The sequence below is a fragment of the Somniosus microcephalus genome, chromosome 3, assembly GCF_052327205.1.
Source record: "Somniosus microcephalus isolate GS21.2 chromosome 3, FLI_Smic_1.0, whole genome shotgun sequence".
NCBI lineage: Eukaryota > Metazoa > Chordata > Chondrichthyes > Squaliformes > Somniosidae > Somniosus > Somniosus microcephalus.
Genome location: NC_140989.1, coordinates 300,413,498 through 300,440,861, shown reverse-complemented (window position 1 = coordinate 300,440,861; position 27,364 = coordinate 300,413,498).

The window sequence follows — 27,364 nt, the reverse complement described above, 5'->3', positions numbered from 1 at the left end:
CCTCAGGCGTATCCATGCCATCATGGCTCTCCACCCCAGGTCCGGTATTCGTGCGAAGGCATGTGAGGGGCCACAAGACGGACCCTCTCGTGGAGTCAGTGCACCTACTCCACGCCAACCCCCAATACGCGTATGTCCGGCACGTCGACGGAAGGGAGGACACCGTGTCCATAAAAGACGTCGCCCCAGCCGGTAACGACAACAACCACGACAACAGCAGCAACAACGACCACAGCAACTCTTACCCACCCACTACTCTTTCATCACCCCCGGAAGAACATCGACCAACGGTACCCCCACCAACTACCCCTTCAACAACCCTGGCGGCACCCCCGGCAGAGACCCAGGAGGCCACCGGGGACACCCAGCCGACACCCGCGGCACCACAACAGCCACGTCGGTCGCAGAGGACTATCAAACCCCCGAAGAGACTAAATCTATAGAAGGGGTGAATGTGATGAAATATTCCATTCATCACTCATCAGTATTTCTCTGCCTGTGACTGTGGTTGGTTTCAGTTTCATTTCCATTGTATTGTACTGTGTGTAGGGCTCCGCCCATACCTGGCTCCTATGTAAGCTGGCCCAGCCTGCAGCACATCCAGTACGGCAGACCTCTGGATGGAAGATACATTCTCCTCTGTGTGTTACCTTCTAAGTCAATAAAAGCCTTGTTTTGTTTCGCTAACATCGAGTCTCGGATTTATTGAGGCACATCAAAACTCACACACAGAAACACACACACAGAAACACACACAGAAACACACACAGAAACTCACACACAGAAACACACACACAGAAGCACACACTGAAATACACACAGAAACTCACACACAGAAACACACACAGAAACACACACACAGAAACTCACACACAGAAACTCACACACAGAAACACACAAAGAAACTCACACACAGAAACCAGCACACAGAAACTCACACACAGAAACTCACACACAGAAACACACACAGAAACTCACACACAGAAACACACACACACAGAAACACATACACACTGAAACTCACACACAGAAACACATACACACACAAACTCACACACAGAAACACACACACAGAAACTCACACACAGAAACACACACGCAGAAACACACACATACAGAAACGCACACAGAAACACACACACACAGAAACTCACACACAGAAATGGACACACAGAAACGAACACACAGAAACACACACACACAGAAACTCACACACAGAAACTCACACACAGAAACTCACACACAGAAACACACAGACACAGAAACACACACACAGAAACACACACGCACAGAAACACACACAGAAACACACACAGAAACACACTCACAGACATGCACACAGAAACACACACAGACGCACAGTCATGCACGCACAGACAGATGCATATACATAAACAGACGCACACACACGATCCACTTGTGGTTGGATCAGGAACCAGAAATCTAGTTGATCTGGAGACAAACTAACTCAATGCAGGCAAGGGATCAAATCGGGGAGCTTCCTGGTCTGCATGGCTCAATATTATAATGGACGCCCCGGAAAAATTAGCACCCCCGCGACTGAAATTGAGTGGTAGCACCCCAAGAGGGAAGCACCCCGTCTCCCTCTTGGGGCGCCGCAGTATTGCAGGCCTTCCTCCCCTTCAAAAGTGCCTGGCACTCAAGAGAGGTGCCAGGCTCATGGTGCGCAGCCAGGCTGGTGACGGGAGCGGAGGCAGGTACTGGCAGGCGGCCAGCAACAAAAATGGCCGCCCGGCACCTCGCTTTTAAATAGTGCCGCCCCGCCCACAGGTAGGCCCCCCTGACCCCGTCGGACATGGCGTCTGGCGGTAATTCAGGGGGCACTACTGAAGATTGTTGCCGGGGCGTGAGCGGGGTGCTGCGCATGGCGATGACGTCATCAGCGGCAGCGCAGCGCCGTGGGGTGCTAATGGTTACCGCCGCCACTAACCTCCCGCTGAATTTCACGGGAGGCGTTGGCGGCACTGCGCCCGGGTGCTAGTTGCTTTGTGCCCCGTTAGTGCCCTCTTAGGGCGCCAACGAGAGGCGTAAACCAACCAAATTTTTCCCCCTTAATCTCTACTGACAGCAACTCAAGAATTTAGTGTTTGTGGCATCATTAATCCTTCAAGACTGCTTTCAGAGAAAAGAGCAATTATATTCTGTACCTCATTTTTGATTTTCTGTATGTTTTCTTGTTTATTCTGTTCATTCCCCACCCTCATTTTCTCGCTCGGGAGCTGCTAGCCTCTTACAGCCCCATTCAGACAGGAGAGCAGGGGGTTTCCTTGTGAGTAGTGACTCTGCAAACCATGATCAGCTGACAGGAAGTACAGTAGTCTCAAGATTCTTTACCTTCTCCATTTCCCAAGGTCAAGCCCTTACTATCACACTCTCATACATGCCAACTGTTAGTATTTCATGGTGACACTCTGCAGTTTGGGGGCTTCCTTTTAAGAGTGCAGCAGTCCCTTTAAAGCTGCAAAGTGCAACAATACTCTGGCCCTAATATTTTAATTGCAGTTTAACCAATAGTTTGTAAAGTTTAGCATTACCTCTTTGCTTTTTTATTTAATGATCCTATTTATAAATCTAGGATTCCATACACTTTTTAACAGATTTATTAGTTTGCCCGTCCACTTTCTGTGTATCTGAACCCCTGTCTCCCTGTCTCTCTGCTCCTCTACACTATTTCAAGTTGTATCATTTAGTATATATTTTCTCTTCTAATTCCCCCTTCCAAAATGTATCACTTCACATTTCTCTGCATTAATTTTCATCTGATATCTATCTGTCCAATCTATTTAATCTATTTCCCCTGAAGTCACCTACAGTCCATTTCACAGTTAACCATTCTCCTTTTTGTGTTGTCTGCAAAAGTTGGTATTGTGCCCAAGAACAGATCGTTTATGTATATTGAGAAGAGGAAATGTCCTAACACCATCCCGAGGGAACACCACTGTTTATGTCCCTCCAGTACAAAAAACATCTATTAACCATTATCTCTGATTTTTGCACGTTACTCAAGTTGCTATCCATGCTGCCTCCTTTCCTTTAACACTGCATGCCTTAATTTTATCAACAAGTCACCTGTGTGGCACCATATCAAATACCTTTTCAAAATCCATATACAAAACTTCCACTGCATTTTGTTTATCAGTGCACTGCATGTACTTTTATCTTTGTTCTCTCCTTTTCAAACTTCATATTAAACCTAATTATGTAATGGTCACTATTATCTCGATGTTCTCCTATCTATATATTACTTACATCCCTACTTCACCTCCTAGAAATAGATCCAGACTACAATCATGTTGATCTAAAAAGCAGTTCTGGACTCAATGTGGAAACCCAATCTGATCCTTATTACTTTCCTTTTTTTTTTCTTTTTTATCTTTCCTACATCTCTTGTCCCATATGCTTTCCTGCACAAGACAGATGGGCTTCACTTTAACAGGACTGTGGCCAATGTACTCACTGGGAAAGTAACTAAGGCTGTTTCAACTTGTATTTTTCCTCCTCATACCATATTCGTTTAAATCCTCCCCCACAGCACTAACTATTCTCTCGGGGAGGACATTAGTCCTGGCCCTATTCAAGTGAAGCTTGTCTGTCCTGTACTGACCACTCATGTCATATAACTGGTCCCAGTGTTTCATGAATCTGAACTCTTCCCTCCTACACAGTGTATTGATTTGTATGTGGGCTCAATGACGACACATTCATGAAAGAGAATGGCCTAGAAATTCAGTGGCCTGCGCCACCAGTTTGCGCCCAAAGAGGGCACTCAGAGGCTTTTGCGCCACTGGCCACACCTACCGCGATATTTAGCGGGGCGCTAATGGCGGCGTTAGCCTGTAGCGCTGCGCCGCCACCGATGACATCATCAGTGTGCGCAGCGCCCCGCTATCGCCCCGATGGCCATATTTGGTCGTGCCCGCCTCCTCAGTGCCGGCCGCAAATAGCGACCGGTACACAGGGGCCTACCTGTGGCGGTAGTGGCGCTAGTTAAGGTGGAGGTGCGGCCGGCCGCTTTTTCGGCGCCCGCCTGCCCGCACCTCCGTCCCCGGCCTCCTACACCCCCCCCCGCCCGCGGCATTGCCGGCTGTTTCCCGAGAGCCCGGCACTTCTCCTTGGTGCCGGGCTCATTTGCCGGCACTCGCGAGTGGGGATTGCGCTGCTGCAGGCACCTCCCCCTCAACAGTGGGAGGAAGGCCTGCAGTACCGCAGTGTGCCGTGCCGCAGCGTGTGGCGCTGCGGCCCTTAGCGCGCCGATATTCAGTTTCAGCGCCCCAAGCGGGGCGCGGGAAGCCTCGTTTAGCGGCCCGCTTCCATTTGGGGCGCAGAAACTGAATATCCGGATGGCGCAAGTGGCTCCGCACGCAGCGGTAATTTCAGCGCCCAGGCGAGCTTGGCGCCCCAAACTGAATTTTTAGCCCAATGTCTTTTAATCTAAAGTTTGTTCAACTATGTTAACAGCATTACAGGAGACACCATGTTAGAGATCCATCTAAAACAAAACTAAAACTAAACTCTCTCTCTCACATGCCCTCTGCTGGTAAGGCATAAATAATCAAACAGGCAAATATGCTGGTAAGGCATCATAATCAAACAGGCAAATACCATCACTATTTGCTGATATCATTACATCTCCCTTTCTTAAAACAAAAGTATTTTACTTTTATCTAACAACATGTTTTCTTTGTATTACTCTGCATTTTAACTGTAACACTTAATGAACTTACATTATCATTATCATTATCAAGGTTTTTTAACCTTGCTTTGTGTGTTCACATGAAATATGTAAATACACTAGAACTTGAAGAGAGAATAAGATAACATTACTTCCTTCTATAACAATAGTCCTTAAACTTGCTCAATGAGTCTCTCAGGAGGCTTCACGCGTCTTGAGGATTTTCTGATTGATTGTCCTTGAATCTGAGTTGTTGCCTCAGATGATGATTTCTCAGCTGTGTGATCAGGTTGTTCAACAGTATCAGTCTTTTGACCTGCTGTGTGATCAGGTTGTTCAACAGTATCAGTCTTTTGACCTGCTGTGGCTGGTCCCATGAGAAGATCCCGACGATTTCTTCGCAGAACAGCACCCTCATCTGTCTGAATGGTGTATGATCTTGGTTGAACTTCACTCAGGACAGTTCCCTTCTGAGTCCATGGCCTAGAAATTCGGTGGGGTTAGCGCCCAATTAGAGGCGTTAGAGGGCCTTGCGCTGGAATTATAGCCGCGATCGAAATTGCGTTGGGCCCTACCATCGGCGTTAGCCGGTAGCGCTGCGCCGGCACCGATGACGTCATCGGTGTGCGCAGCGTCCCGGTTGCCGTGGTAACGCGGCCGGACGCCCAAATTCAGTTGCGGCCGCCTCGCCCGTGGCAGCCGCAACCAACGATTGTTCAACGGGATGTTGCAGCACGTAGCGCCGGCGCATTAAGGTGGAGCGGTGGCCGGCCGCTTTCCCGGCGGCCGCCTGCCCGCACCTCCCTCCCCGGATTCCTCCACCACCCCCCCGCGGCACTGATGTGTGTGGCCCGCGAGCCCGGCACTTCTCCGAGGTGCCGGGCTCATTTGTCGGGCGAATCGACCGGTCAGCGGTCGGCTGCAGGCAGCTCCTCCTTAACAGAAGGAGGAGGCCTGCAGTACCCCAGCCTGCCGCACCGCATCGGGTGCCGCAGCGGGGGATTAGCGCCGCAAACCTGCATTCAGCGCCCATAGCGAGGCGCTGAAACCCTCCATTAGCGCCCGCAGCTGTCTGGGCGCGGGGCAGCTGAATTTTTGGCGGGCGCAGCGGCAATTATCGCGGGCGCAAAATTTCGGGCGCAAAAGCCCTGGCGGAGGCAAACCTAATTTCTAGGCCCATATGTTTGTTTTGTCTTTGAACCTTACTTGGTCACCAGTGTGGAGTTCAGGTAGGTTTTGTGTTCCTCTGTCATAGTAGTACTTTTGCTTTTCTTTCTGTTGTTCTTTGAACTTCCTCACTTTCTCCCCCTCTTTTGTTTTCAGGAGGTTCTCCGGGATGGGTAGGTTTGACCTTAGCAGACGTCCCATCAGGAGTTGGGCTGGTGACATACCACACTCGAGCGGCGTTGTGCGGTATACAAGCATGCTCTGGTAGAAGTCAGTTCCACTGTCTTTTGCCTTGTACATCAGTCTTTTCACTGTCTGGACCGATTTTTCCACTAGTCCATTGGACTGTGGAAAGTGAGGACTTGGCGTTGTGTGGACAAAGTCCCACTCTTTGGCAAAGTGTCGGAAACTTGCATTGTAAAACTGGGGTCCGTTGTCTGTGAAGACCTCGCTTGCCACGCCATGTCTGGAGAATATGGCTTTCATACATGTTATCACAGCATCTGCAGTGGTGGTGTACAGTCTACAAACCTCTGGATACAGGGAGTAATAGTCTGTGACTACAAGATAGTCCTTCCCTTGACATACGAATAGGTCAGCGCCTACCTTCTGGTAAGGTCTGTCTGGCGCTGGGTGTGGCTTTAGTGGTTCTACCGGATTGCTTGCTCGATATTTCAGGCATATTGTGCAGTTTGACACCTCATTTGTCACATCTTGGTTGATTCGTGGCCAGTACATCACCTCTCATGCTCTTTTCTTACACTTTTCGATTCCCAGATGCCCTCCATGGATCCTTTTTAGCATCTCTTTTCTCAGACTCTTTGGGATAACTATTTTACTTCCTTTGTAGATGATGTCTTCGACCACTGATAGTTCCGCCCTGCAGTTCCAGTACTCTGCCATGTCAGGTGAGCAGTCTTGCTTCATGTTGGGCCATCCATCCAAGATGCTTTTCCTCAGTCGTCTCATTGTTTCATCTTTGTTTGTCTCAGTCTTTATGAGCTCCATTTTTGCATCTGCTATGGGCAGTACACTTGTGATCATGTCCACGTAGGCGTTCACTTTTTCATCCATTTTGGTGTTTGCGGGCTCTCTTGGGTCTACAGCTCTGGACAACGTGTCTGTTGTATACATCAGCTTACCCGGTGTGTACGCAACATTCAGTGTATAGCGTTGCAGCCTGATCATCATTCTTTGTATTCTAAGCGGACAGCTATTTAGTGGCTTTTGGAACAATGCAATCAAGGGCTTATGGTCAGTCTCTACACTGATTGCTTGTCCTGCCACAAACTGGTGAAATCTTTCACAGGCGTATGTGATGCTGAGCAGCTCCTTTTCTATTTGAGCATATCACGTCTCCGCGTCTGTCATTGAGCGCGACGCATATGCAATAGGTTGCCAGTAGTCATATTTTTGCAGAAGAACGGCACTGAGCCCACTCTGTGATGCATCTGATGATATCTTGATGGGTCTCGCTGGGTCATAAAACCTCAGAACTGGTTCCTCTGTGAGCAGTTTCTTTAGATCGCTCCATGACTTCTCATGCTCATGATTCCATTCCCATTCTATGTTCTTTTCAGTTAGTCTTCTCAGTGGCGCCATCTTTTCTGAGAGGTTGGATATGAATTTACCCATGTAGTTGATCATTCCATTAAACCTCTGCACGTCCTTTTTGCATTGTGGCTTTGGCATATTCTCAATGGCGGACACCTTTCTGGGATCTGGTCTGATGCCCTCACTGCTAAGGATATCTCCCACGAATGTCAGTTCTGTCACCCCGAGCTGGCATTTCTCTTTATTCAGCTTTAGGTTTGTTTTCCTTGTTGCTTCCAGCACTTTTTTCAGTCTCTCGTCATGCTCAGTTCTCGTGGTTCCCCATACTATGATGTCATCCATTGATGTATCAACTCCCTCCAGGTGCTCATAGATCATATGAATTGTTTTGTGATACACTTCAGGAGCTGAGGCAATGCCAAATGGTAACCTTAGGAATCTGTATCTGCCAAATGGACTGTTGAACGTGCACAGCCTTGAACTTGCCTCGTCCAGTTTCATCTGCCAAAATCCTGATGATGCATCTAACTTGCTGAAATATTTTGCATTTGCAAACTGTGACATGATTTCCTCACGTGTAGGAAGCTTGAAGTGCTCTCTCTTTATTGCTCTGTTTAGATCTCTTGGATCCAGGCAAATTCTGAGCTTTCCATTCTTTTTGTCCACAACGACGAGGGAACTCACCCACTCAGTTGGCTCATCTATCTTCTGAATCACGTTCAGGCTTTCCATCCTGTCCAACTCTGCTTTCAGTTGCTTTTGAAGAGCAAACGGAACTTTTCTGCATGGATGTATGACCATTGGCATACTTTTATCTACTCTGATCGTGTGTTCTCCTGGAAGGCAGCCTAGACCCTGAAATAGGTCGTTGTACTCTTTCATGAGTTCATCATAGACTGTCTCTCCTTCGCTTTCCACAATGAGGACTCTCTTTACCAGGTTCAGTCTCTCACAGGCTATTAAACCTAGTATGGCCTGCACATCCTTTGGCACCACGATTAATGCTAGTGTGTGCTCTCTGTCCTTGTGTGTCACTTTGACAATGCATCTTCCTTTCACTGGTATATCAGTACCTGAGTATCCTGTCACTTTCACTTTTATTCCATGTATCTTTGGTTTGGGTCTAATTTTCTTAAAATCAGTCTCTGATATCACATTAACTTGTGCTCCAGTATCTAATTTAAATGGAATATGTATGTCATTCACTTTTAGTGTCAACATCCAGTCTCTTTTTTCTTTTTTGTTTTCAGACACAACATCCACATAGAACTCCTCTATCTCGCTTTCATCTACTGCATGGACCTTGCTTTGTTGCGCTTGGTTCTTACAGCAACGGGCATAATGGTTGTTTTTGTTGCAACTATTGCATGTTTTACCATATGCTGGACACTTTTTTGGTGGATGTTGTGTACCGCATCGACTACATGACTTTCGATTGCCCCTTTCATTTTTGTTCGCTGGCCACGCCTCTTTTTTCACATTGGCGCTCTTTTTGTTAAACGGTTTGTGTCCGTTCTTTCTCACTGCATCCACGTTGCAGCTACTGTCACTGAACAGCTCCTTTGCCTGCGACTTCACAGTCTCTGTAGCCCTACACAGTGCTATGGCTTTTCCCCGGTCTAGATTTTGCTCTCTTAGCAGTCTTTCCCTTAGACCATTATCTGGAATACCACACACCAGTCTGTCTTTTATCAGCGAGTCTGTCAGTCCCCCAAATTTACACGTTTTGCTTCTGTTTCTCAGTTCAGTCACATACTGATCAATAGTCTCTCCCATTTTCTGTACACATGTGAAAAACCTGTGCCTCTCAAACGTCACGTTACATTTAGGTATGCAGTAGGCCTCAAACTGTTCCATTATTTTACCCAGCTTCATTTTGTCTCCATCAGCAGTGAATGTGAAGTTATTATACACCTCCAGCGCTTCATCACCCACGACATGTAAGAACACTGACGCTTTCATTTTATCACTTTTCTCGTCAGCTCCGATTGCTGCTAAATACAACTCCAAACGTTGTTTGAATCTCCTCCAATTTTCAGCCACATTACATGTCAACTGAAGCTTCGCCGGTGGGTGTAAACCTTCCATTTTTCACTTCGTTAGCTATTCTCCAATGGTAAGTAACGATGTTCTCTTTTGGCTTGCTAATATGTGGAGAGCTGATTTAACTTCAGATTTTTCCTCTTCATCTCTTTCAATCACTTCTGACACCATGTATCGATTTGTATGTGGGTTCAATGATGACACATTCATGAAAGAGAAGGGCCTAGAAATTGAGTAGCCTTAGCGCCGCATTTGAGGCGCTAGAGGGCCTAGCGCCGGAGTTATGGCCAGTTGGGAAATTGAGTGGGGCCCTTCCGTCGGCGTTAAGCCGGTAGCGCTGCGCCGGCACCGATGACGTCATCGGTGTGTGCAGCGTCCCGGTTGCCATGCCGACGGGCCCCAGCGCCGAAATTCAGTTGCAGCCGCCTCGCCCGTGGCAGCCGCAACTAAGACTCTGGCAACCGAGTCTTCCCCGAGTTAGCGCCGGCGCATTAAGGTCGCGCGTCGGCCGGCCGCTTTCCCGCCGGCCGCCTGCCCGCACCTCCCTCCCCGGACTCCTCCACCCCCCCCCCCGCGGAACAGATGCGTCTGGCCTGCAAGCCCGGCACTTGTCCGAGGTGCCGGGCTCATTTTTTTCAATATTTGAACGGACAGCGGGCGGGTGCAGGCAGCTCCTCCTTAACTGAAGGAGGAGGCCTGCACTTCCCCAGCCTGCCGCACCGCATCGGGTCCCGCAGCGCCGGATTAGCGCCGCAATGCGGCAGTCAGCGCCCATTGGGAGGCGCTCACGCCCGCCAGTAGCGCCGGCAGCCGTCTGGGCGCGGCGCTACTGAATTTTTGGCGCGCGCAAGGGAATTAGCGCCGGCGCTAAATTTCTGGCGCTAAAGCCCTGGCGCGGCGTCAACTCAATTTCTAGGCCAATGTCTTTTAATCTAAAGTTTGTTCAACTATGTTAACAGCATTACAGGAGACACCATGTTAGAGATCCATCTAAAACGAAACTAAAACTAAACTCTCTCTCTCACATGCCCTCTGCTGGTAAGGCATAAATAATCAAACAGGCAAATATGCTGGTAAGGCATCATAATCAAACAGGCAAATACCATCACTATTTGCTGATATCATTACACACAGCAGTGCCAAAATTGTGCGGCCGCTCTCATAGACTCCTGGCCTTAAATGAAAGTTTCCAATATGCCCTTCATTTGGCCCTACAAGGCCATTGATGTAATAGAAGGGGGAGGCTTCCCAAAACCGGAAGTTCTAGATTCCAGGCCCTCAGTTAGGTCCTGGCATACCAACTGTGCAGGCTCACCAGGCATACCTAACCAATAGCAACAGACTGGGGATTCAGGTCAGGGTTGGTGCCTGGACCCCTGAAGATTGAGATGTAATTTTTATTTTACATTTTACAGTGACCACTGACGTAGGGAACTGTGGGGGCAGACAGAATCCTCTTCCTGAGTGAAGAACCCATCCGCCCCTCCAGCAAGCCAGCTTACGCCGGCATTTCTGGGGTTCTCGTGAATGTCATTGATAAAGTTTCATGGCCCTGCAGATTTCCATGCCCATCGCTCAAACCTCTTATCTAATGGCCCCTCTTACCTAATGATTCATGATTTGTGCTTAGTAGGAGGTGTACTCCTGAGATGAACTACTCTTGAAGCCTGCTCCTCAGTGTGTTACCTAATTTCTAAAGCGCTCTTTGAAGAACCTTACTGTGTTATTGGTTCTAACTTCTGACCATTCCCCTTCCTTCGCCAAATCTTTTTGCACCAGCTCCATTACATTCATCACCCTGGAGGAAACACATCATTTGTGACATAAAAACAAAAAATGCTGGAAATACTCTGCAGGTCAGGCAGCATCTGTGGAGAGAGAAACAGAGTTAATGTTTCAGGCCGATGACCTATCGGCATAAAATATTTCCAGCATTTTCTGTTTTTATTTCAGGTTTCCAGCGTCCGCAGTATTTTATTTTTGTGCATCATTTGTGACTCTGGGCAGCTACAAAAGCACCTGTCTAAACCTCTGACTATGGAATCCCCTATTACTACAATCCCCTACATACAATTTAGCCACATGGGTAAAGCACAGCAAAGATCCATTTCACAATTCCCTTCAAAGAAATGCTTTGTGAATATTGGACAAAGTCTTGAATAATAGACCTCAGAATGGGGAACTTTAGTAGCTTCACACTGGAGGCTGGAAAGATCATCAATTCAAAAGATTCACAGGTTGAAATCATGAGTCATCTGCATGGGTTATGCTTATAAGAAATCAGCCACCAACTCATTGCATGAAATGCAGCAAAACTACATCAGAGCACACCTACATACAATTCTTGAACCTCAACCTTTCAAGTATAATTACACTCCTGCAAAAGGCAATGGATTTGCATAATGTTACAGGTATTTTAACCAGCAAATGCAAACCCATTTTCAAAAATAACGAAGCTTATTTTTGTTTTAAAAAATCCAATCTCACAAATAGGAGTAACAGGGCTTTATTACTAACTATTCATTATACTTACGTTTTATTGAGAAAGTTAATCCAGTTGATGAAGGGCTTTAGGGCGATTCTGATTTCTAGAATTAACTGTGGTTAGGGTGGGAGGCTCTTAGAAAGTACACCACTGACCACAAGGAAAGAACTGTTAAGAGAGTCAATACATTTCTCTAATTATGTTTTATAATAGTCAAATCTGTAAAAGTGACATAAAATAATGTTTGAACATGGATGTTTTATAATGTTTAAAAGGGACATGGCCTGGATTTCAATATTAATATATGCACCTACATTGATGACAATTTTCTTTTGTTGTCATGTAGAATCTGTCTTAAGATGTACATCATCATCCACACGTACTTCCATTCTGCTTTGCATTGTTATCTGCCATTGAAATGCTGGAGTGGGCAATATAATTAGCCAGAAGGAGGGGAAAAGCTTCCTGCAGTAACCCCAATTTGAAAATGGTGTGTATGGATGTTGGATAAGGTTGGGTTTGGGGTGATGACCCCCATGGTTGAATAGGCTGGCACCACTCACTGTCTTTGCTGATACATGAAAATGGCCACTTGGGAGGTGCTGTAGGACAGTCAATACCTCTGGAACCATACCTCAGCATATCTCAGTGCTTTCAGAAGAGGAATGAAATGGAGAAAAATATGGGAAAAAGAAGTTGGAGGAGCAGTTAGGAACAGGCCTTCTATGTTAAAGTGCCTACTATCCTTCATTGGTTTAATTCCTCACGTTACCCACATTACTACGGAAAGGTGCCAAATGAAACTAAGGTGCTTCCCCCAAACAAGGGAGCAAGGAAAACACAAGTAATAGTCAACACCCGGAGCTGCTCTTGCTACACTTTCTGACAGCTGACTCTGGAGCAGCAGTTGCGGAGGCTTGGAAGCAGATTGGCCCTTCATCTCTCTCAGCTGGGAGTGCATAATGTGAGGAAAGCAGAAAATTGTAAAGGAAAAAATAACAAATAACTGAAGTGGGAGTCGTCCCCTTAATAGCAACAAAAAGTACTTAAAGCAGAGAAATCCATGAATGCTCATTTGGGAAAGGATTCCTTACACCTTTTTTCTTTTCTCACATCCATCTCTTTGTGAAAACTTTCATATTTACTGCATTACCCGATTTCCCACAACGTTGGATGGACTCCAGTTTTTGAGGCTTGCCAAATAATTGGCTGCACAGAGTGGAAGATTGTGAATCAAGAAAGAGTTTGTCACATTTCGCCAACTTGAAAGTAAATTTGAGTTGCTCACGCTTAATACCTTTAATGCAGAATCAACATTTTTTCAAAATCATCCTAGTTGAGAACTTCTCATGCAGTATTTTGAAGACACAAAGGCGGCAATTTAACTCTGAACAGGTTTTGGGCAGGTGAGTAATGGGGTGAGTGTGAAACTCATTCACTGCCACAGCAAACAGACCCGGGGTGTTTTAACACCCGGGCCTCATTATAAAATCACCCGTGAGTTTAACACCTGACTTTCCAGGAAACCAGCCCACATCTGGAGGCCAATTTGGGGGGGTGAGGGGGGGGGGGGCGGTGGAGAAGGTGAGCCAGTGACCTATTTAAAGTGGGAATGTACTTAAAGCAAGGTTGCATTACCTTCTGGTTGATTTCTCTGTTGGAGTGGTGGCGAAAGAAACTGATACAGCATGAATCGCAGGCAAGCCCTCAGATTCTCTGAGGCCTCCTTGGAGGTTCTTCTGGAAGAGGTCAGAGTGAGGAGGGAAATTCTCTTTCCAGCCAATGCCAGGAGGATCACAAACACCAAGTCCATGAGACATGGAGAGAGATTGTCGAGATTGTCAGTTCCAGGAACATCACCCCCAGGACCGTGATCCAGTACAGGAAGTGCTTCCATGACCTCTCAAGAGTAGAAAGGGCGCGTACAGCTCTTCATTTTTCAACAACACACTCAACAATACCCCCCCCTCCATCATATCCATCACCACCCAACACAAGGCCACACTTCACCGCTTTTCATTTTCATTCCAAACACCCTCTCCTCTTCCTTGCTCCCTTCACAGCAACTCCAGCACTATTCTTTTCAAGCTTCCTAACCTTTGCACAATCATGGCTCCTTCCTCACTTCACACTCCATAGACCCGATTTCAATTCCACACCTCCCCATCCTGATTACCTCTTGCTTCTTCTCTCTCTCAGCATCCACACATCAAGCAGAAGCCCCACACATCTGCACCTCCTTTCTGGAGACACTCACTTCCTATTACCTATCACCTTCTCTCTCGGCAGGACAAGACATAAGAACATAAGAACATAAGAAATAGGAGCAGGAGTAGGCCAATCGGCCCCTCGAGCCTGCTCCGCCATTCAATAAGATCATGGCTGATCTGATCCTAACCGCCAATCCACTATCACAGAACCATCTCCCGAATCTAACAGAATTAGACACACGAAATAGGAGCAGGATCAGGCTACACGGCCCCTGGGCCCGCTCCGCTACCCACAGGGCCATGACCGATCCGAACCTAGACTCATGTCCAAATTCCTGCCCGCTCCCCGTAACCCTTAATTCCCTTTACTTCTAGGAAACTGTCTATTTCTGTTTTAAATTTATGTAATGATGTAGCTTCTACAGCTTTTTGGGGCAGCATATTCCATGGACCTACCACCCTCTGAGTGAAGTAGTTCCTCCTCATCTCAGTTTTGAAAGAGCAGCCCCTTATTCTAAGACTATGCCCCCTAGTTCTAGTTTCACCCATCATCGGGAACATCCTCCCCGCATCCACCCGATCCAACCCCTTCACAATCTTATATGTTTCAATAAGATCGCCTCTCATTCTTCTGAACTCCAATGAGTAGAGTCCCAATCTACTCAACCTCTCCTCATATGTCCATCCCCTCATCCCCGGGATTAACCGAGTGAACCTTCTTTGTACTGACTCGAGAGCAAGTATGTCCTTTCTTAAGTATGGACACCAAAACTGTACGCAGTATTCCAGGTGCGGCCTCACCAATACCTTGTGCAACTGAAGCAATACCTCCCTATTTTTATATTCTATCTCCCTAGCAATGAAAGCCAACATTCCATTGGCCTTCTTAATCACTTGCTGCACCTGCATACTAACCTTTTGAGTTTCGTGCACCAGGACCCCCAGATCCCTTTGTACTTCAGTACTTTCCAGTTTCTTGCCATTTAGATAATAACTTGCTCTACGATTTTTCCTGCCAAAGTGCATAACCTCACACTTTCCAGTATTGTATTCCATCTGCCAAATCTCTGCCCACTTACTTAGCCTGTCGATGTCCCCTTGCAGGTTTTTTATGTCCTCCTCACTCACTACTTTCCCTCCCATCTTAGTATCATCTGCAAACTTTGATATGTTACACTCGGTCCCCTCCTCCAAATCGTTAATATAGATTGTAAAGAGTTGGGGACCCAGCACTGACCCCTGCGGAACACCACTAGTTACTGATTGCCAGTCTGAGAATGAACCATTTATCCCAACTCTCTGCCTTCTGTTAGATAGCCAATCCTCTATCCATGCCAGAATATTACCCCCAATCCCGTGATTTTTTATCTTAAGCAATAATCTTTTGTGTGGCACCTTGTCAAATGCCTTTTGGAAGTCTAAATACACTACGTCCACTGGTTCCCCTTTATCCACCCTATACGTTACTTCCTCAAAGAACTCCAGCAAATTTGTCAAACATGACTTCCCCTTCATAAAACCATGCTGACTTTGTCCTATTAAATTATGATTATCCAAATGTCCTGTTACTGTCTCCTTAATAATGGACTCCAAAATTTTACCTACCACAGATGTTAGGCTAACCGGTCTATAGTTTCCAGCCTTCTGTCTACTGCCCTTTTTAAATAAGGGTGTTACATTAGCAGTTTTCCAGTCTGCCGGGACCTTTGCCGAGTCCAGGGAGTTTTGGAAAATTATTACCAATGCATCCACAATCCCTACCGCCACTTCCCTCAAGACCCTAGGATGTAAGCCATCAGGTCCAGGTGATTTATCCGCCTTGAGTCCCATTATTTTACCGAGTACCACTTCCTTAGTGATTTTGATCGTGTTTAGCTCCTCCCCCCCTTTAGCCCCCTGTTTGTCCAGTGTTGGGATATTCTTAGTGTCTTCTACTGTAAAGACTGATGTAAAATATTCATTCAGTGTTTTTGCCATCTCCATATTTCCCACCATTAATTTCCCGGTCTCATCCTCTAAGGGACCAACATTTACTTTAGCCATCCTTTTTCTTTTTATATAACTATAAAAACTCTTACTATCTGTTTTTATATTTTTTGCTAATTTACTTTCATAATCTATCTTCCCTTTCTTAATCAATCTTTTTGTTATTTTTTGCTGTCTTTTAAAGTTTTCCCAATCCTCTATCCTCCCACTAGATTTGGCTACCTTATATGCCCTTGTTTTTAGTCGAATACTATCCTTAATTTCTTTACTTAGCCACGGATGGCTGTCTTTTCTTTTACACCCTTTTCTTCTCAGTGGAATATATTTTTTTTAGAAGTTGTAAAATAACTCCTTGAATGTACACCACTGATCATGTATCATCTTACCCTTTAATCTATTTTTCCAATCCACTCTACTCAATTCCGCTCTCATACCTTCATAGTCTCCTTTATTCAAGCTTAGCACGCTTGTTTGAGATCCAACCTTCTCACCCTCTAATTGAATATGGAATTCAACCATGTTATGGTCACTCATTCCAAGGGGATCCTTTACTAGGACATTTTTAATTAATTCCGTCTCGTTACACAGGGATAGGAGTAAGACCAGGGGAACACCACTTGACCTTATAGTGCTGTTGGAGCTGGAGCAATAAGCACTGGCGATCAATGTCCCCTCCAGAGCTTTCAGGAATTTCAGCGGGTGCCTTCCTGGGGATATGAAGATCTGAACTAGGGAGGTCCTGGCCAACAGATCAGTTTCTCTTCTTTGGATGAAGTCTCTCTAATTCAGCTACGCTTTAGTGCTGGTTGTAGGTTTAGCAGTGACTTGAACAATTTTTTTTTACTGTACTTCAAAACATCTGCATCTCTATGTCTACATGTTTAAGCGATGCAAAAGTACAGGGGAACTTTCTCTTGGTGTCTGAATGAAGTACAGATCCTGGACCTTTTCTTCAAAACACTGACTAAGCAAGCTGTGGTCATTGTGTTTGTTCCTCGTATTTGATGAGTGTATTAGCTTGGATTTGTAAAATATAGCTCTGCAATTTTCTTTCTCTCTCTCACTCAAAATGTTACAAGGGTTGATGTACAGTTTCTTATTTGCTGCTCTCGTTAGGTGTTAACCAGAGCCAAGGGACTTCCCCAAGCAGTAATGGTGATAAAACTGCATCCAGGGCTTCCCCACTGTCACAACAGTGGGTTGACAAACCAGGTGGTACATTGAAGCAGACAGATTACTGGATTTTAGAGCCCAGTTAAGGTCATTACTCAGAACCAAACTTAAAAGGACACTGTTTTCATGAAAAAAGTACAAAGTAAAAGTACAAGTGGCAAACTTTCTTTTTAATTTTGGGAGGTGCAAAAGTCAGAAGAATTGCCTGTTATTTTATTACAATGACATCTAATGACAAAGTCAGAATAACAGAATCAGGGATGACACATTTTGATGGCTTATTGCATTGTGTGTTTGCACAGAAATAGTTATTAAAAATCTCCTGTTCGAAAGCCTTTACATGAAGATGGTAATGAAAGTTCAGGACTTTTTCCCAACGCAATTTTCACATACAAGACTAATTGTATAATACAAAATCCCATTAAGGTGAACAATTTAGTGTATAATGTATGGTTATTTAAAAGGGCACTATCTTCATCCAAAGGTGTTGGGTAATTTTTATGTTTATTCACAAATGCACAACATGATGATGTAAATTTCATTGAAATGCATCATAGAACGTTACAGCATAGGAACAGGCCATTTGGCCCATCGATTCTGTGCTGGTGTTTTTTCTCCACATGAGCCATCTAGTCTATTCCTACTCTCCCATTACAACATCATCATTGTTACTTGCACACAGTGTGGCTATGATAAAAATGACATGTGACTTTGACACATGGCTCTTCTGGCTGTTCTCTGTCCTCAAACATAAAAGGAATTGCAAATATTTCTACATGATGTCAGCATGCATTGATCTGCTCTGCTTATTTTGCAATGGCTTCTTAGTGTTTGAACATTAACATTGGATGTTTGGCTGGGTGGGGAGCTAATACAGAGAAAAAATTGGATTCCAAACGATATCCAGAGCGAGTGGAATGGAGGGCTAGAGATTGTGGGTAGGAAGGCAATTTGGGCAGATTTTGAGGGAGAGATCCACCTAGTATTTTCTCCTAAATAAAGCAGCACCATAACATAAAAAACCGCTGGTGGTAGAAATGTTTCTCGGCCAGTAGAAATAAAGGGGGAGAAATTCAGTATTGCCCTGTTTGGGGCGCGATTATCGGCCGGGCGCAAAGTTTAGCGCCTGATGCTAATTATCGCCTCTGACTGCAAACTTGGCTTTTATCGCCCCTGGGGGTGATTGGAGCATTAAATCAAGTGCTACACACCTGTCTTAAGGTGCAAAGGCCGAGGAGTGAGGCGCTACTTCAGAGCGCTGGCGAAGCTCATGTGATGTCCGTTAGCAATGGAACACAGACACACTGGAGCCGGCCAGTTCTTAAAGGGGAGGGTCGATCTTGCTTTCCATCCACACCCTGCTCATTGCAGCCTTGAATCTCGGCCTGGAGAGACCTGTACATCAAATCTGTTGGAAAGAACAATGGAGAGACCCAGGGAAAGAGCTCAGAGTGCAGCCCCCATAGTCTCTTCTAAATCGATACAAGGGCAAATCAGAAAGAACCTGCAAAGTGCTGTTCAGTGCCCAAAACTCCTCAACACAGCTTTGAATATCTCCTGCAGTCTCTCTCTCACTCAGAATGCGTGGTGCAAAAATTCCGCCGACAAAAAAAGGCAGGAAGCGGTCGCCTTTAAATAGCGCTCCTCCAGTCTCTTCCCGACTGCAAAACGCTCCCCTCAACCTGTCGTTGCTAGCGGCAGGCAGTAAGACAGGGGGCGCCACTCAATATCCAGTCTGGGGCGCTACCGGGGCATTGCACACTCGACTGACGTCATGATCTGCAGGCACAGGAGATCATGGCGGTAGTGTTTAGCGCTGCCGCTAAATGTCTAGTTAATTTTGCGAGCAGCGCAAACATCGCTGGCACGGGCGCTCGTTGCTTTGCACCCCATTAGCGCCCTCTTAAGGCGCTAATGGGAGGCGCAAACCAACCAAATTTTTCCCCCAAAATGTCTAATCAGAAGTCAAGGTGATTATTAAGTAAACCACTTGACCTGTACAAAATACTGTTTTTCCTACTCTGGACCAGCAGTAAAGAGCAGAAAATAGCATCTGCCGCAGACACATGAGAGGAACCTATTGTCTCCATGCTGTCTTTGCACATGTTTGTAAATTATCAAGTGTATTCTCAGACACAAAAGGCAAAATGAATGCCACTGAGTGTCATCAATGTGGTTTAAATATCGCTGCCAATAATGTCAACAAAGTTTCCAAAGCAGCTCAACCACCTGAGGAGCAGTGAAAGCAGATCAACGAGTTCTGACCTACAGACCTACACAGCCATGTGCTGAAGGAGAAAATCCTCACCAGTGTAATGTAGCCCAACATGGAGGAATTGACTTTGGTGACAAACAAGAGCTGTTGCTTTTAAAAAGTTGCTGACACCCATACCTAATTGAGATTCATAGAATCATTGAAACTTACAGCACAGAAGGAGGCCATTTGGCTCGTCGTGCCTGTGCTGGCTCTTTGAAAGTGCAGTCGTGGTTAGTCCCACATCCACGCTTTTTGTCCGTAACCCTGTAAGTTCCTCATCCTCGAGTACCTGTCCAACTCCCTTTTAAAATTATTTATGGAATCAGCTTCCACCACCTTTTCAGGTGGAACGTTCCAGAGCCCGACAACTCTCTGAGTGAAAACAATTCTCCTCATCTCCCCTCTAGATCTTTTATCAATGATTTTAAATCTATGACCTCTGGTTATTGACCTGCTCACCAGAGGGAGACTGAGAGAGAATGATGTGCCAGTGGACCTAAAGGAAAAGTAATAAACCAAATGCAGAGACACAACATAGAGTACCCACTGGAAACATTCAATCGAAAGTCAAAGGGCTACAAATTCGGTATCGCCCCGGTTGGGGCGCTAAATTAAAAAAGTTGGAGAATTAGCGCCAGGTGCTAATCCTTCTGACCTCCTGCTAAATTGATTGTTAGTGCTCCAAGAGAGAACTGGAGCGCTAAATCAAGCGCTAATCACCTAACTTAGGGCGCTACACACAGAGAGTGGGGCGCTACCCGCAGAGCAATAACCAACTTCAGGTGCACTCCAATCGGTACTCATCATTCACACTGGCTCCCTCCAGTTCTTAAAGGGGAGGCTCAATCATTCTGCACAACCTCAACGACCTCACTCAGGTGGTCCGGGTGAGTCAATGCTTCAACAAGTCCTACATACCAGCATCTGAACCTCAGTCTGTACACACTACACAAACCACCACACCCCCACCACTCACCCACCAAGCATCTCCACCTACTAAAACTCACATCCACATCTCACGCCTTGCTTACAAACGCAGCTATTCAACTATGGCAGGCACATCTCCCAAACACATAGCTGCACACTCACTCACACCCTTCCCTTTCTCTTGCAGGCCAAGCTGGGCCACAATAGGAGGGAGCAGGAACGAACAGGGGGGGTGAAGCGGACATCCAACAGTTTACAGTCCTGGAGGAGCGAGTGCTGAGAGTCATTGGGTGCCAGGTGGTGGGCGCCGTGGCCGTCGGCGACATCGACCCCCTTGGGGGCAGCAGCGGTATGGACATCCCCCCCTTCTCTCATCCCACTTCCCCCTCACACCACAAGCCTTTCTCACTTTCCAACTCATTATACTGTCTGCATTCCTTGCTCCCTTCCTGCCCCCCCCCCGCCCTCACCTTAACACGAGTCTTGTGCCTTTATGCTTTCAGATAATCAGCAACTAGATGACCAGCCTGTCCCCAAGCCTCCCAGTGAGAGTGAGGCGGGAGAAGAGGAGGAGGAAGAAAGCACCGCGTCACTGCATGTCTCACCCGCAGGCACCACCTCAGATACTGGCACAATGCGATCTTTAGAGGCAAGTTTTGTAGAGGGGACTGCACTGGGTGATGCACCAGGGACGAGCGGTCTGCAGCAGGGCCAGGGGGAAAGGATAGCTCAGGAGCCAGCTCCCCAGAGTACGCATTCGCACGCGAGTTCTGCAGCACAGGACTCAGATGAGGACCTCGATGGGAAGGTGTTTACAAGAAGGGTGACGGCATGCACAGCGAGATGATAGGTGCAGTGGCAAGTGTGCCCGAGAGCCTGTCGGCAATGGTAAGGGGTGTGGAGGAGTCCGCCCCAACATTGCACAGAGCTCTGTGCACACCATGGAGCCCATCTTTGGGAGTCTGCAAAGGATGGTGGACTCCCTGAGAGACTGTGAGAACCCAGACCTCATGCAGCATGTCAAGGGCGATGTGGCAGCATCCATTGCAGCACAGGAGGAAGCCAAGCAATGTCTTAGTGCTGTAATGCAGTCAATGTTTTTTTTATTCGTTTATGGGATGTGGGCGTCGCTGTCAAGGCCAGCATTTATTGCCCATCCCTAATTACCCTTGAGAAGGTGATGGTGAGCCGCCTTCTTGAACCGCTGCAGTCCGTGTAGTGAAGGTACTCCCACAGTGCTGTTAGGGAGGGAGTTCCAGGATTTTGACCCAGCGACGATGAAGGAGCGACGATATACTTGTAAGTCAGGATGGTGTGTGACTTGGAGGGGGAACTTGGAGGTGGTAGTGTTCCCATGCGTCTGCTGCCCTTGTCCTTCTAGGTGGAAGAGGTTGCAGGTTTAGGAGATGCTGCCGAAGAAGCCTTGGCGAGTTGCTGCAGTGCATCTTGTAGATGGTAAACACTGCAGCCACGGTACGCTGGTGGCGGAGGGAGTGAATGTTTAAGGTGGTGGATGGGGTGCCAATCAAGCGGGCTGCTTTGTCCTGGATGGTGTCGAGCTTCTTGAGTGTTGTTGGAGCTGCACTCATCCAGGCAAGTGGAAAGTATTCCATCACACTCCTTATTTGTGCCTTGTAGATGGTGGAAAGGCTTTGGGGAGTAAGGAGAAGAGACACTCTCCACAGAATACCCAGCCTCTGACCTGCTCTTGTTGCCACAGTATTTATGTGCCTGGTCCAGTTAAGTTTCTGGTCAATGTTGACCCTCAGGATGTTGATGGTGGGGGATTCGGCGATGGTAATGCCGTTGAATATCAAGGGTCGGTGGTTAGACTCTCGCTTGTTGGAGATAGTCATTGCCTGGCATTTGTTTGGCGCGAATGTTACCCGCCACTTATCAGCCCAAGCCTGAACGTCATCCAGGTCTTGTTGCATGCGGGCATGGACTGCTTCATTATCTGAGGAGTTGTGAATGGCACTGAACACTGTGCAGTCATCAGCGAACATCCCCATTTCTGACCTTATCACAGAAATCACAGAAACCCCACAGTGCAGATAGAGGCCATTTCAGCCCATCAAGCCTGCACCGACACATATCCCACCCGATCCCCGTAACCCCTATACCAACACATAGCCCACCCTATCCCCGTAACCCCTATACCAACACATAGCCCACCCTATCCCCGTAACCCCACGTATTTAATCCCCCTAACACTAAGGGTCAATTTATCATAGCCAATCAACCTAACCCGCACATCTTTGGACTGTGGGAGGAAACCGGAGCACCCGGAGGAAACCCACGCAAACACGGGGAGAACGTGCAAACTCCACACAGACAGTCACCCGAGGCCGGATTCGAAGGTCATTGATGAAGCAGCTGAAGATGGTTGGGCCTAGGACACTGCCCTGAAGAACTCCTGCAGTGACCACAACCATCTTCCTTTGTGCTAGGTATGACTCCAGCCAGTGGAGAGTTTTCCCCCCGATTCCCATTGACTTCAGTTTTACTAGGGCTCCTTGATGCCACACTCGGTCAAATGCTGTCTTGATGTCAACGGCAGTCACTCTCACCTCACCTCTGGAATTCAGCCCATTTGTCCATGTTTGGACCAAAGCGGTAATGAGGTCGGGAGTCGAGTGGTCTTGGCGGAACCCAAACTGAGCATTAGTGAGCAGGTTATTGGTGTGTAAGTGCTGCTTGATAGCACTGTTGATGACACCTTCCATCACTTTGCTGATGATTGAGAGTAGACTGATGGGGCAGTAATTGGCCGGGTTGGATTTGTCCTGCTTTTTGTGGACAGGACATCCCTGGGCAGTTTTCCACATAGTCGGATAGATGCCAGTGTTGGCTAAAGGCGTGGCTAGTTCTGGAGCACAACAACCGGGATGTTGTCGGGGCCCATATCTTTTGCTGTATCCAGTGCGCGCAGCCATTTCTTAATATCACGTGGAGTGAATCGAATTGGCTGAAGAATGGCTTCTGTGATGGTGGGGATCTCAGGAGTGGGCTGATATGGGTCATCTACTCAGCACTTCTGGCTGAAGATGGTTGCAAATGCTTTGGCCTTGTCTTTTGCACTCGCATGCTGGACTCCACCATCCTTGAGGATGGGGTTATTCATGGAGCCTCCTCCTCCCGTTAGTTATTTAATGGTCCTCCACCACCATTCACGACTGGATGTGGCAGGACTGCTATCTATCCCATTTAGCATGGTGGTAGTGCCACACAACATGATGGAGGGTGTCCTCAGTGTGAAGACAGGACTTCATCTCCACAATGACTATGCAGTGGTCACTGCTGCCAATACTGTCATTGACAGATGTATCTGCAACAGGTAGGTTGGTGAGGACGAGGTCAAGTAGGTTTTTCCCTCATGTTGGTTCGCTCACCACCTGTCACAGGCCCAGGCTGGCAGTTATGTCCTTCAGGACTTGGTCAGCTCAGTCAGTAGTGGTGCTACCGAGCCACTCTTGGTGATGGACATTGAAGTCCCCCACCCAGAGTACATTTTGTGCCCTTGCTACTCTCAGTGTTTCTTCTAAGTGGTGTTCAACATGGAGGAGTACTGATTCATCAGCTGAGGAAGAGCGGTAGGTGGTTTCCTTGCCCATGCTTGGCCAGAAGCCATGAGACTTCATGGGATCCGGAGTCAATGTTGAAGACTCCCAGGGCCACTCCTTCCCAACTGTATACCACTGTGCCACCCCCCTGGTGGATTTGTCCTGCTGGTGGGACCGGAAATACCCAAGGACAGTGATGGAGGAGTTTGGAACATTAGTTGAATGGTATGATTCTGTGAGTATGACTATGTCAGGCTGTTTTATTTCATTTACTGAATTTAATTCCACAGCTACTGTGGTGGGATTTGAACTCACGTCTCTGAATCATTAGTTTAGGCCTCTGGATTACTAGCCCAGTGACATTACCACTATGCTACCATTCCTGAACGTTGCTGCCATCTAGTCTCAGACCGCTCTCAAGCAGTCTCAGCTTGATGCCACACAAGCTCTGACTGCTGCCATCGTCGTTGGGTCCACCACAGTCCACCGGGGATCACAAGGTGTCACAGCAGGCCAGCAATCTGCGCTCCAGCAGATTGGTAGGGATGCTGAGGTGCTGCCCCGGGGGAGTGGCAGTGGGTCAGTCAACCAGGAACCTGTTGTCCTCTCTCAGGATGACAGCATTCCTGCTCCCACCACTGCCACTCCGCCATTGCCCTTGTCGTTGCCTATCATCCAGCCAGGCCAGACTGCCACCGCCTAGCCTGAGGTGGTGCAGCGTACAGTCAGGCATTCCAGGCTCAGAGCTGGTCAAGGCCATCTGTAGTCTCTGGCACCGACACTCAGCAGCCTTCCACCAGCCGTGCTGCAGCCACTGGGGACAGACTATGTAGCAGCAGTAGATTAGAAAAAGGCACTGTGAAGAGGGGAAGTAAGGGTTTACACAAGGGTGATTAGTTAATATTGTTGTATATATGTGTTTACTGAATGCTAATAAATTTATTAATTGAATTTTGCAGAATTTTGCGCTGTCTCTCATTTCAGCTTTGCACTGTGATATGGCATGCAAATTGGATGGAATGATAGGGATGTGGTGATCAACTGGGATGTGGGGTAGAATTTATTGGAACCGCAGTCTGATGAGGTGGTCACGGACCGCCCTTCCAGAAGGCCAATTGAGTGGCTGCCTCCTCCCTCGCTGCTGTTCCTCCTCCTCCTCCTCCTCCTCTCCCTCTCCCTTGTCCTCCACCTGAGGTGGTCCCACTATGCCTGGTGGCAATGGCTGAGCCCTCATGATGGCCAGGTTGTGCAGCATGCAACACACCATGATGAAAAGGGACACCCGCTCAGCCAAGTACGGCAGGGCTCCTCCCGAGTGGTCAAGGCAGTGGAACTGTTACTTCAGCACACCGATGGTCTGCTCGATGATGTTCCTGGTGGCAGCATGGCTGTCATTATATGAGTGCTGGGCAGGAGTGTTGGGGTTGCGGAGGGGAGCCATGAGCCAGGTGGAGAGTGGATAGCCCTAGTCTCTGACCAGCCAGCCGCGAGCTTGATGTGGTGGCTGGAAGAGTGCTGGCACACCGGTCTGGTGCAGAATGAAGGCATCATGGTTGCTGCCAGGATAGCGGGCATTGACGGTGAGGATTCACTGTCTGTGGTCGCACACCAACTGGACATTAAGTGAGTGGTAGCCTTTGCAGTTATGGAATACCTCAGGATTGTTATGGGGTGCCCGCAAAGTGACGTGGGTGCAGTCAATGGCGCCATGCACCATGGGGGAACCGCGCTATCCTGGCAAAGCCACATACACGCTCGTCCTGCTTCTGTCTGGTGATGGGGAAGGAAAGCGCTAAATCCCGGGTGAATGTCGCGTACAGCGTTGGATTCGCTGCGCCCCGCCGCAAACCCATTAGCACCCCGTTAGCGCCCAATGACTCTCAGCACTCGCTCCTCCAGCCCTGTAAGCTGTTGGATGTCCGCTTCACCCCACCTGTTCGTTCCTGCTCCCTCCTATTGTGGCCCAGCTTGGCTTGCAAGAGAAAGGGAAGGGAGTGAGTGAGTGTGCAGCTATGTGTTTGGGAGATGTGCCTGCCATAGTTGAATAGCTGTGATTGTAGGCAAGGCTTGAGATGTGGATGTGAGTTTTAGTAGGTGAAGATGCTTGGTGGGTGAGTGGTGGGGGTGTGGTGGTTTGTGCAGTGTGTACAAACTGAGGTTCAGTTGCTGGTATGTAGGACTTGTTGAAGCATGTACTCACCCTGACCACCCGAGTGAGGTCGTTGAATTTTTTACGGCACTGTGTGAGGGTCCTGAGGACCACACTGCTGGCCGACACGTCCTGGGCCACTACCCTCCACATTGCCCTGAAGACCTGGGGCAATGGCCTCCTGTCAGTGGCTGGGAACAGCACTGCCCTCCTTCTTTCGACTGCTGCCACCTGTGCCTCCAATGCCTGGTCGCTGAAACGGCGAACTCTCTCCCTGGGACTGGGATCAGCCATGAGGATAAGAGGTGTAGCTGTTGAGTTGCTTGGAGGTCGCCTTCAGAGCCAGCAATGTTGAGAATGAGGTTGTGCAGAATGATTGAGCCTCCCCTTTAAGAACTGGAAGGAGCCAGTGTGAATGATGAGTCCCGACTGGAGTGCACCTGAAATTGGTTATCGCTCTGTGGTTAGTGCCTCGCTCTCTGTGTGTAGCGCCCTAAGTTAGGTGATTAGCGCTTGATTTAGCACTCCAGTTCTCTCTTGGAGCGCTAACAATCAATTTAGTGGGAAGTCAGAAGGATTAGCGCCTCCAACTTTTTTAAATTTAGCGCTACCGAATCTCTCGCCTGTAAGATTCGCGAAATTTTCATTAAATAATCACGTAGGAAAATAGGGTTAATAAAACAGCTTTATTGACCAAAAGAAACTTATACAGAGAAACCTTTGATAAAAGGGCACACAAAATGGCCGCCAGACCTCGTGACCAGCTTCTGGGACCATTTGAATTTCTGTTACTGCAAGCCAGACAGGCTTGTGGATTGAGGACAATAAAAGCCCGCGGAAACCAGTTTCGGGAAGCCGAAACTCATGGAACTGAGCATACATATTGATTAGATTATAAGTACAGGACAGATTTGGGTGACAGGATGAGACCCATCAAGAAATGGGCGGACAATTGAACGAACGCTTTAACCCATTACACTGTACAAAGAGAAGCCGTTTAACAGCCATCCAGGGCAACCTCCAGACCGATCAATATACAAACCAAGTTATGGTGACAAAGCAAAGACATTATCGGCCCAGGAAGGCCAGTTAAGCTATCACCGACTCCCGTTATGAAGACAAAACACCCCTGCAGAGAGTTCTGCCCGCCAAAATTA